Source organism: Brassica rapa, unplaced genomic scaffold (genome assembly GCF_000309985.2).
Source record: "Brassica rapa cultivar Chiifu-401-42 unplaced genomic scaffold, CAAS_Brap_v3.01 Scaffold0690, whole genome shotgun sequence".
In the NCBI taxonomy this organism is placed as follows: Eukaryota; Viridiplantae; Streptophyta; class Magnoliopsida; order Brassicales; family Brassicaceae; genus Brassica; species Brassica rapa.
This window is the reverse complement of record NW_022610630.1, coordinates 8,185-21,003: the sequence shown is the minus strand read 5'-3', so window position 1 is coordinate 21,003 and position 12,819 is coordinate 8,185.

Below are 12,819 nucleotides of genomic sequence, written 5' to 3'. Positions count from 1 at the left end.
GCAACTCCTGGACAGCTTTGGCAAATCCAGCTCTTATAACCCTTGAGCCAGACCTTCTGGTAGGACCTTTGCGTATGATGGGAACCTCAGTCGTGGGTACTACAACATCCCGTCCCTCTTGAACAGGTTCTGTCCTCAGAACATCTCCCTCATCTGCAATACAAGGAGACAAATCAGAAACATTGAACGTTCGGTAAACTTGGAACTCACCTGGCAGCTCTAGCCGGTAGGCATTGTCATTGATCCGGTCGAGCACTCGGAATGGTCCATCCCCTCGTGGGGATAATTTGCTCTTTCTCTCTTCCAGAAACCGCTCTGGCCTCATGTGGAGCCACACCCAGTCGCGTGGTTGGAAGATAACTTATGTGCGCCCCTTGTTGAGCTTAATCTGGTTCCATTCAGCCTTCTTCTCCAAAGTCTCCTTGACTTGCCGGTGCATGTTCTTCACAAACTCAGCCTTTTTGTCACCACTCTAGCTAACTTGCATGGCTGGGGGCAGTGCGGATAGGTCCATGGGCGTCTCTGGTCTAAAGCCATACACGATCTCAAAAGGGGAGAGATTAGTAATAGAGTGCCTTGCATGGTTATAAGCAAACTCAATGAAAGGCAAACAACTCAACCAATTTCTAAGATTCTTACCCACCGTAGCCCTCAACAACTGAGAGAGTGTACGGTTTACTACCTCGGTCTGACCATCAGTTTGTGGATGGCAAGTGGTCGAGAAGAGGAGCTTGGTTCCAAGCTTTTCCACAATGTCCTCCAGAAGTGGTTGAGGAATTTTGTGTCTCGGTCGGACACATTGGTACAAGGCACTCCATGTAAGCGCAGCACTTCCTTGAAGAAGAGATCGGCGGTTTGGCTTGCATCATTGGTCTTGGAACACGGAATGAAATGTGCCATCTTGGAGAACCTGTCCACTACAACAAAAATAGAATCCTTGTGTTCTATCTTGGGCAAACCCAGCACAAAGTCCATAGACAGGTCGACCCATGGTGCAATAGGAATAGGTAAAGGCATGTGTAAACCATAAGGATGCGACCTGGATTTGGTTTTGAGACAGACAGTGCACTTGGCGCAATGACTCTCGACGTAGCGCCTCATCCGGGGCCAATAGAAGTGGTCGGACAGGACGCTCAGGGTTTTGTCTCGACCGAAATGCCCCATCAACCTGCCCCCATGAGCTTTTTGGGTCAGTAAGTCTCGCATGCAACCATGAGGAATGCACAGGCGTTTCTCCTTGAAGAGGAACCAGTCCTGCTGATAGAATGGACCCATGGCTCCCTTAGCTGTGTTACTGTAAAGCTCAGAAAAATCAGGGTCAGTTTCATAAGACATTTTAAGTTGTTCAAAACCCATGATCTTAGCCTCCATGGTGGTAATGAGTGTGTGGCGCCGGGATAGAACGTCTGCCACTACGTTGTCCTTCCCCTTCTTGTACTTGATCACATAGGGAAACGTCTCCACGAACTCCAGCCACCTAGCATGCCTCTTCTTGAGTGTGGTCTTGGCCCTCAAATGCTTAAGAGTCTCGTGATCTGTATGAATAATAAACTCTTTAGACAGAAGATAATGTTGCCAAGTTTCAAGTGACCTTACTAGAGCATATATCTCTTTATCATAGGTGGGGTAATTGAGGGCGGTTCCACTCAATTTCTCACTAAAGAAAGCCACTGGCCGGCCTCCTTGGGTCAGTACGGCTCCTATTCCTGTCCCTGAAGCATCACACTCAATCTCAAAAGGTTTATCAAAATCAGGAAGAGTTAGGACCGGTGCATCTGTCAAACTATATTTAAGCCTGTTGAAAGACTCCTCTTGGGCAGGACCCCAAGTGAAGGATACATTCTTCTTGATCACGAAGGTCATTGGGGCGGCAATGGTACTGAAATCCTTCCCAAATCATCGATAGAAACTGGCCAGTTCATGGAAGCTGCGGACATGTCCGATCGTGGTCGGGGTCGGCCAGTCTTGTATCGCCTTGATCTTCTCCTCATCAACCTTCAGTCCCTGTGAACTCACAACAAAGCCTAAAAATACCAACTGATCAGTGCAGAAAACACATTTCTTAAGGTTAGCATAAAGGCCTTCTTGCCTCAAGGGTTTCAAAACCTGTTCTAGATGTCCAATGTGTTCAGTTAAGGACCTGCTGTTAATCAGGATGTCATCAAAGTATACAACCACGAATTTACCAATGTAAGGTCGGAGGACCTCGTTCGTGAGCCTCATGAATGTGCTAGGGGCGTTGGTAAGGCCAAATGGCATCACCAGCCACTCGTACAGACCTTGTTTGGTCTTGAAGGCGGTTTTCCATTCATCTCCTTCCTTCATGCGAACTTGATGGTATCCACTCCTGAGATCAATCTTAGAAAACACAACAGACCCACTCAGTTCATCCAACATATCATCTAATCTAGGTATAGGGTACCGATATTTGATGGTTATGTTGTTGATGGCTCGACAGTCCACACACATACGCCACATTCCATCCTTCTTAGGCACTAATAGAACCGGGACCACACAGGGGCTAAGGCTCTCGCGGATGTAGCCTTTGTCCATGAGGTCTTGGACCTGCCGCTCCAACTCCTTAGCCTCCTCAGGATTGACACGGTAAGCGGCTCGGTTTGGTAGGGGCGCGCCGGGTACAAGGTCGATCTGATGTTCTATGCCACAGACAGGGGGTAATCCGGCTGGAATCTCATCAGGAAAGACATCCTTGTAACGTCCCATGAGGTCTTGTACTACATCTGGTACTTCAGGAGCCTCAAAACCTGCAAAACAACCTTCCTTAAAGATCATTAGTAGCACCTGTGTCTCACGTTGTAATGACTTAAGCACTTGTCCGGAAGTCATGTAAAGGTTAGTATTACTTACCTGGCCGGACTGTGCCATTGCCTTCTGCATGTCATGAACTTCTTGGGGGCTGAGAGGTGCTAGGCTGTGCTTCTTGTTGTTGTGGGTGAAGCTATAGATGTTGGTGCGTCCATGGTGAAGAGTTTCCTTGTCAAACTGCCATGGCCTTCCTAGAAGTATATGGCAGACTTGCCAATACTGAAGGACACAACAACTTGTTCGGCAATCTTGAACTCAGTCTCATCATTGAGCCATTTGAGACGGTATGGCCGAAGTCTTAACCAAAATAAACTAAAGAAAAACAATAGACCGGTCGCGGCTTGAGATGTCCGGATCAGAACTCATAGTATGCTTGCATGTTGCCTCATTAAAACCTTTCGGGAAAACCCAGTGGGACAAAACCCGATAAGGAAAAAGAGTACAACACATACTACTCCTTCTGATGGATGGCTATATCTCTGAACCGGAAGCAAGTTGGTTGGATGGATTGAGGATGAAGGTGGAAATGGTCAGGCCGGCTTCGTTCTGGTCGATGGAGGAGAACTGCCTTGAATGGAAGGAGTCTGGAACCTCTAATGGTTCGCTGGTGTCTTCAAGCTTTAAGTCGGCCAACTACTGGATCAATAGTTGCTTGAATCAGGTTTGTTCCTGTGCAAGCAACTCTTGGACAGCTTTGGCAAATCCAGCTCTTATAACCCTTGAGCCGGACCTTATGGTAGGACCTTTGCGGATGATGGGAACCTAAGTCGTGGGTACTACAACAATCAGTACACATATCAGCACGTTGGTCATTGGACTCAGCACGCTGACCCTTCCCGTGGACTGTTCGGGTGATTTTGGCCCATGTGGGCTGTATGTTCAGTACACACAGGACGTCCATGGGTGTCGGCCAGCACACACAGGACGTCCGTGGCTGTCTGTGTGTGTCCGTCTGTGTCCGTCAGCACACACATGACATTCGTGGCTGTCCATCAGTACACATATCAGCACGTTGGTCCTTGGACTCACCACGCTGACCCTTCCCGTGGACTGTTTGGGTGATTTTGGCCCACATTGGCTGTCTGTTCAGTATGCACAGGACGTCCGTGGGTGTCCGCCAGCACACACAGGACGTTCGTGGCTGTCTGTGGCTGTCCATCAGCACACACAAGACGTCCGTGGCTGTCTGTGTGTGTCCGTGTGTGTCCGTCAGCACACACAGGACTTCCGTGGATGTCCCTCAGCACACACGGGACGTCTGTGTGTGTCCGTCAGCACACACAAGACGTCTGTGGCTGTCTGTGTGTGTCCACGTGTGTCCGTCAGCACACACAGGACGTTCGTGGCTGTCCATCAGTACACATATCAGCACGTTGGTCCTTGGACTCAGCACGCTGGCCCTTCCCGTGGACTGTTTGGGTGATTTTGCCCCACGTGGGCTGTCTGTTCAGTACACACAGGACATCCGTGGGTGTCCGCCAGCACACACAGGACGTCTGTGGCTGTCTGTGGCTGTCCGTCAGAACACACAGGATGTCCGTGGCTGTCCATGTGTGTCCGTCAGCACACACAGGACGTCCGTGGCTGTCCATCAGTACACATATCAGCATGCTAGTCCTTGGACTCAGCATGCTGGCCCTTCCCATGGACTGTTCGGGTGATTTTGGCCCACGTGGGCTGTCTGTTCATTACACAAAGGACGTCTGTGGGTGTCAGTCAGCACACACAGGACGTCCGTGTGTGTTCGTCAGCACACACAGAACGTTCGTGGCTGTCTGTGTGTGTCCGTGTGTGTCCGTCAGCACATTCAGGACGTCTGTGGCTGTCCATCAGTACACATATCAGCACGTTGGTCCTTGGACTCAGCACGCTGACCCCTTCTCGTGGACTATTCGGGTGATTTTGGCCCACGTGGGCTGTCTGTTCAGTACCCATAGGACGTTCGTGGTTGTCCGCCAGCATACACAGGACGTCAGTGGCTGTCCGTGTGTGTCCGAGTGTGTCTGTGTGTATCCGTCTGTGTCCGTCAGCACACACAGGACGTCCCTGGCTGTCCATCAGTACACATATCAGCACGTTGGTCCTTGGACACAGCACACTGTCCCTTCCCGTGGACTGTTTGGGTGATTTTGGCCCACGTGGGCTGTCTGTTCAGTACACACAGGACGTCCGTAGCTGTCCGTGGCTGTCTTTGTGTGTCTGTGTGTGTCCGTCAGCACACAAAGGACGTTTGTGGCTGTCCATCAGTACACATATCAGCACGTTGGTCCTTGGACTCAGCACGCTGACCCTTCCTGTGGACTGTTCGGGTGATTTTGGCCCACATGGGCTGTCTGTTCGGGACACACAGGACGTCCGTTTGTCTCTGTCAGCACACACAGAACGTCCATGGCTGTCTGTGTGTGTCCGTCAGCACACACAGGACGTCCGTGGCTGTCCATCAGTACACATATCAGCATGCTAGTCCTTGGACTCAGCATGCTGGCCCTTCCCATGGACTGTTCGGGTGATTTTGGCCCACGTGGGCTGTCTGTTCATTACACAAAGGACGTCTGTGGGTGTCCGTCAGCACACACAGGACGTCCGTGTGTGTTCGTCAGCACACACAGAACGTTCGTGGCTGTCTGTGTGTGTCCGTGTGTGTCCGTCAGCACATTCAGGACGTCTGTGGCTGTCCATCAGTACACATATCAGCACGTTGGTCCTTGGACTCAGCACGCTGACCCTTTCTCGTGGACTGTTCGGGTGATTTTGGCCCACGTGGGCTGTCTGTTCAGTACCCACAGGACGTTCGTGGTTGTCCGCCAGCATACACAGGACGTCAGTGGCTGTCCGTGTGTGTCCGAGTGTGTCTGTGTGTATCCGTCTGTGTCCGTCAGCACACACAGGACGTCCCTGGCTGTCCATCAGTACACATATCAGCACGTTGGTCCTTGGACACAGCACGCTGTCCCTTCCCGTGGACTGTTTGGGTGATTTTGGCCCACGTGGGCTATCTGTTCAGTACACACAGGACGTCCGTAGCTGTCCGTGGCTGTCTTTGTGTGTCTGTGTGTGTCCGTCAGCATACAAAGGACGTTTGTGGCTGTCCATCAGTACACATATCAGCACGTTGGTCCTTGGACTCAGCACGCTGACCCTTCCTGTGGACTGTTCGGGTGATTTTGGCCCACATGGGCTGTCTGTTCGGGACACACAGGACGTCCGTTTGTGTCTGTCAGCACACACAGGACGTCCGTGGCTGTCTGTGTGTGTCCGTCAGCACACACAGGACGTCCGTGGCTGTCCATCAGTACACATATCAGCACGTTGGTCCTTGGACTCAGCACGCTGACCCTTCCTGTGGACTGTTTGGGAGATTTTGGCCCACGTGGCTGTCTGTTCAGTACACACAGGACGTCAGTGGGTGTCCGCCAGCACACACAGGACGTCCGTGGCTGTCCGTGTGTGTCCGTCTGTGTCCGTCAGCACACACAGGATGTCCGTGGCTGTCCATCAGTACACATATCAGCACGTTGGTCCTTGGACTCAGCACGCTGGCCCTTCCCGTGGACTGTTTGGGTGATTTTTGGCCCACGTGGGCTGTTTGTTCAGTACACACAGGATGTCCGTGGGTGTCCGCCAGCACACACCGAATGTCCATGGCTGTCTGCGGCTGTCCGTCAGCACACACATGACGTATGTGGCTGTCCGTGTGGGTCCGTGTGTGTCCGTGTGTGTCCTTCAGCACACACAGGACCTTCGTGGGTGTCCGTCAGCACACACATGACGTCCGTGTGTGTCTGTCAGCACACACCAGACGTCTGTGGCTGTCCGTGTGTGTCCGTCAGCATACACATGATGTCCGTGGCTGTCCATCAGTACACATATCAGCACGTTGGTCCTTGGACTCAGCACGCTGACCCTTCCCGTGGACTGTTCGGGTGATTTTGGCCCACGTGGGCTGTCTGGTCAGTACACACAGGACGTCCGTGGGTGTCCGCCAGCACGCACAGGACGTCCGTGGCTGTCCGTGTGTGTCCATCTGTGTCCGTCAGCACCCACAGGACGTCCGTGGCTGTCCATCAGTACACATTTCAGCACGTTGGTCCTTGGACTCAGCACGTTGGCCCTTCCCATGGACTGTTTGGGTTATTTTGGCCCACGTGGGCTGTCTGTTCAGTACACACATGACATCCGTGGGTGTCCGCCAGCACACACAGGACATCCGTGGCTGTTCGTGGCTGTCCGTCAGCACAAACAGGACGTCTATTGCTGTTCGTGTGTGTCCGTGTGTGTCTGTGTGTTTCCGTCAGCACACACAGGACGTCCGTGGCCGTTCATGGTTGTCCGTCAGCACACACAGGACGTCTGTGGCTGTCTGTTTGTGTCCATGTGTGTCCGTCAGCACACACAGGACATCCCTGGCTGTCCATCAGTACACATATCAGCACGTTGGTCCTTGGACACAGCACGCTGTCCCTTCCCGTGGACTGTTTGGGTGATTTTGGCCCACGTGGGCTGTCTGTTCAGTACACACAGGACGTCCGTAGCTGTCCATGGCTGTCTTTGTGTGTCTGTGTGTGTCCGTCAGCACACAATGGACGTTTGTGGCTGTCCATCAGTACACATATCAGCACGTTGGTCCTTGGACTCAGCACGCTGACCCTTCCTATGGACTGTTCGGGTGATTTTGGCCCACATGGGCTGTCTGTTCGGGACACAGGACGTCCGTTTGTCTCTGTCAGCACACACAGGACGTCCGTGGCTGTCTGTGTGTGTCCGTCAGCACACACAGGACGTCTGTGGCTGTCCATCAGTACACATATCACACGTTGGTCCTTGGACTCAGCACGCTGACCCTTCCTGTGGACTGTTTCGGAGATTTTGGCCCACGTGGCTGTCTGTTCAGTACACACAGGACGTCAGTGGGTGTCCGCCAGCACACACAGGACGTCCGTGGCTGTCCGTGTGTGTCCGTCTGTGTCCGTCAGCACACACAGGATGTCCGTGGCTGTCCATCAGTACACATATCAGCACGTTGGTCCTTGGACTCAGCACGCTGGCCCTTCCCGTGGACTGTTTGGGTGATTTTTGGCCCACGTGGGCTGTCTGTTCAGTACACACAGGATGTCCGTGGGTGTTCGCCAGCACACACCGGATGTCCGTGGCTGTCTGCGGCTGTCCGTCAGCACACACATGACGTATGTGGCTGTCCGTGTGGGTCCGTGTGTGTCTGTGTGTGTCCTTCAGCACACACAGGACGTTCGTGGGTGTCCGTCAGCACACACAGGACGTCCGTGTGTGTCTGTCAGCACACACCAGACGTCTGTGGCTGTCCGTGTGTGTCCGTCAGCACACACATGATGTCCGTGGCTGTCCATCAGTACACATATCAGCACGTTGGTCCTTGGACTCAGCACGCTGACCCTTCCCGTGGACTGTTCGGGTGATTTTGGCCCACGTGGGCTGTCTGGTCAGTACACACAGGACGTCCGTGGGTGTCTGCCAGCACACAAAGGACGTCCGTGGCTGTCCGTGTGTGTCCATATGTGTCCGTCAGCACCCACAGGACGTCCGTGGCTGTCCATCAGTACACATATCAGCACGTTGGTCCTTGGACTCAGCACGTTGGCCCTTCCCATGGACTGTTTGGGTTATTTTGGCCCACGTGGGCTGTCTGTTCAGTACACACAGGACATCCGTGGGTGTCCGCCAGCACACACAGGACATCCGTGGTTGTTCGTGGCTGTCCGTCAGCACAAACAGGATGTCTATTGCTATTCGTGTGTGTCCGTGTGTGTCTGTGTGTTTCCGTCAGCACACACAGGACGTCCGTGGCTGTTCATGGTTGTCCATCAGCACACACAGGACGTCTGTGGCTGTCTGTGTGTGTCCATGTGTGTCCATCAGCACACACAGGACGTTCGTGGTTGTCCGACAGCACACACAGGACGTTCGTGGGTGTCCGTCAGCACACACAGGACGTTCGTGTGTGTCCGTCAGCACACACCGGACGTCCGTGGCGGTCTGTGTGTGTCCCAGTGTGTTCGTCAGCACACACAGGACGTCTGTGGCTGTCCATCAGTACACATATCAGCACGTTGGTCCTTGGACTCAGCACGCTGACCCTTCCCGTGGACTGTTCGGGTGATTTTGGCCCACGTGGGCTGTCTGTTCAGTACACACAGGACGTCCGTGGGTGTCCGTCAGCACACACATGACGCCCGTGTGTGTCTGTTAGCACACACAGGACGTCCGTGTGTGTCTGTGTGTGTCCATCAGCACACACAGGACGTCCATGGCTGTCCATCAGTACACATATCAGCACGTTGGTCCTGGGACTCAGCATGCATGTGTGTCCGTCAGCACACACAGGACGTCTGTGGCTGTCCATCAGTACACATATCAGCACGTTGGTCCTTGGACTCAGCACGCTGACCCTTCCTGTGGACTGTTTCGGAGATTTTGGCCCACGTGGCTGTCTGTTCAGTACACACAGGACGTCAGTGGGTGTCCGCCAGCACACACAGGACGTCCGTGGCTGTCCGTGTGTGTCCGTCTGTGTCCGTCAGCACACACAGGATGTCCGTGGCTGTCCATCAGTACACATATCAGCACGTTGGTCCTTGGACTCAGCACGCTGGCCCTTCCCGTGGACTGTTTGGGTGATTTTTGGCCCACGTGGGCTGTCTGTTCAGTACACACAGGATGTCCGTGGGTGTTCGCCAGCACACACCGGATGTCCGTGGCTGTCTGCGGCTGTCCGTCAGCACACACATGACGTATGTGGCTGTCCGTGTGGGTCCGTGTGTGTCTGTGTGTGTCCTTCAGCACACACAGGACGTTCGTGGGTGTCCGTCAGCACACACAGGACGTCCGTGTGTGTCTGTCAGCACACACCAGACGTCTGTGGCTGTCCGTGTGTGTCCGTCAGCACACACATGATGTCCGTGGCTGTCCATCAGTACACATATCAGCACGTTGGTCCTTGGACTCAGCACGCTGACCCTTCCCGTGGACTGTTCGGGTGATTTTGGCCCACGTGGGCTGTCTGGTCAGTACACACAGGACGTCCGTGGGTGTCTGCCAGCACACAAAGGACGTCCGTGGCTGTCCGTGTGTGTCCATATGTGTCCGTCAGCACCCACAGGACGTCCGTGGCTGTCCATCAGTACACATATCAGCACGTTGGTCCTTGGACTCAGCACGTTGGCCCTTCCCATGGACTGTTTGGGTTATTTTGGCCCACGTGGGCTGTCTGTTCAGTACACACAGGACATCCGTGGGTGTCCGCCAGCACACACAGGACATCCGTGGTTGTTCGTGGCTGTCCGTCAGCACAAACAGGATGTCTATTGCTATTCGTGTGTGTCCGTGTGTGTTTGTGTGTTTCCGTCAGCACACACAGGACGTCCGTGGCTGTTCATGGTTGTCCATCAGCACACACAGGACGTCTGTGGCTGTCTGTGTGTGTCCATGTGTGTCCATCAGCACACACAGGACGTTCGTGGTTGTCCGACAGCACACACAGGACGTTCGTGGGTGTCCGTCAGCACACACAGGACGTTCGTGTGTGTCCGTCAGCACACACCGGACGTCCGTGGCGGTCTGTGTGTGTCCCAGTGTGTTCGTCAGCACACACAGGACGTCTGTGGCTGTCCATCAGTACACATATCAGCACGTTGGTCCTTGGACTCAGCACGCTGACCCTTCCCGTGGACTGTTCGGGTGATTTTGGCCCACGTGGGCTGTCTGTTCAGTACACACAGGACGTCCGTGGGTGTCCGTCAGCACACACATGACGCCCGTGTGTGTCTGTTAGCACACACAGGACGTCCGTGTGTGTCTGTGTGTGTCCATCAGCACACACAGGACGTCCATGGCTGTCCATCAGTACACATATCAGCACGTTGGTCCTGGGACTCAGCATGCTGGCCCTTCCCGTGGATTGTTTGGGTGATTTTGGCCCACGTGGGCTGTCAGTTCAGTACACACAGGACGTCCGTGGGTGTCCGCCAGCACACACAGGACGTCAATGGCTGTCTGTGGCTGTCCGCCAGCACACACAGGACGTCTGTGGCTGTCCGTGTGTGTCCGTCAGCACACACAGGACGTCAGTGGCTGTCCATCAGTACACATATCAGCACGCTGGCCCTTCCCGTGGACTGTTCGGGTGATTTTGGCCCACGTGGGCTGTCTGGTGAGTACACACAGGACGTCCGTGGGTGTCTGCCAGCACACACAGGACGTCCGTGGCTGTCCGTGTGTGTACATTTGTGTCCGTCAGCACCCACAGGACGTCCGTGGCTGTCCATCAGTACACATATCAGCACGTTGGTCCTTGGACTCAGCACGTTGGCCCTTCCCATGGACTGTTTGGGTTATTTTGGCCCACGTGGGCTGTCTGTTCAGTACACACAGGACATCCGTGGGTGTCCGCCAGCACACACAGGACATCCGTGGTTGTTCGTGGCTGTCCGTCAGCACAAACAGGACGTCTATTGCTGTTCGTGTGTATCCGTGTGTGTCTGTGTGTTTCCGTCAGCACACACAGGACGTCCGTGGCTGTTCATGGTTGTCCGTCAGCACACACAGGACGTCTGTGGCTGTCTGTGTGTGTCCATGTGTGTCCGTCAGCACACACAGGACGTTCGTGGTTGTCCGACAGCACACACAGGACGTTCGTGGGTGTCCGTCAGCACACACAGGACGTTCGTGTGTGTCCGTCAGCACACACCGGACGTCCGTGGCGGTCTGTGTGTGTCCCTGTGTGTTCGTCAGCACACACAGGACGTCTGTGGCTGTCCATCAGTACACATATCAGAACGTTGGTCCTTGGACTCAGCACGCTGACCCTTCCCGTGGACTGTTCGGGTGATTTTGGCCCACGTGGGCTGTCTGTTCAGTACACACAGGACGTCCGTGGGTGTCCGTCAGCACACACATGACGCCCGTGTGTGTCTGTTAGCACACACAGGACGTCCGTGTGTGTCTGTGTGTGTCCATCAGCACACACAGGACGTCCATGGCTGTCCATCAGTACACATATCAGCACGTTGGTCCTGGGACTCAGCACGCTGGCCCTTCCCTTGGATTGTTTGGGTGATTTTGGCCCACGTGGGCTGTCAGTTCAGTACACACAGGACGTCCGTGGGTGTCTGCCAGCACACACAGGACGTCAATGGCTGTCTGTGGCTGTCCATCAGCACACACAGGACGTCCGTGGCTGTCCGTGTGTGTCCGTGTGTGTCCGTCAGCACACACAGGACGTCAGTGGCTGTCTATCAGTACACATATCAGCATGCTGGTCCTTGGACTCAGCATGCTGGCCCTTCCCGTGGACTGTTCGGGTGATTTTGGCCCACGTGGGCTGTCTGTTCAGTACACACAGGACGCCCTTGGGTGTCCGTCAGCACACACAAGACGTCCATGGGTGTCTGTCAGCACAAACAGGACGTCCGTGGCTGTCCTTGTGTGTCCGTGTGTGTCCGTCAGCACACACAGGACGTCCATGGCTGTCCATCAGTACACATATCAGCAAGTTGGTCCTTGGACTCAGTACGCTGACCCTTCCCGTGGATTGTTTGGGTGATTTTGGCCCACGTGTGCTGTCTGTTCAGTACACACATGACGTCCGTGGGTGTCCGCCAGCATACACAGGACGTCAGTGGCGGTCTGTGGCTGTCTGTGGCTGTCCGTCAGCACACACACGACGTCTGCGGCTGTCTGTGTGTGTCCGTCAGCACACACAGGACGTCTGTGGGTTTTGGGTGTCCGTCAGCACACACAGGACGTCCGTGTGTGTCCGTCAGCACACACCGGAAGTTCGTGGCTGTCCTTGTGTGTCCGTGTGTGTCCGTCAGCACACACATGACGTCCGTGGCTGTCCATCAGTACACATATCAGCACGTTGGTCCTTGGACTCAGCACGCTGACCCTTCCTGTGTCCTGTTCGGGTGATTTTGGCCCACGTGAGCTGTCTGTTCAGTACACACAGGACGTCCGTGGGTG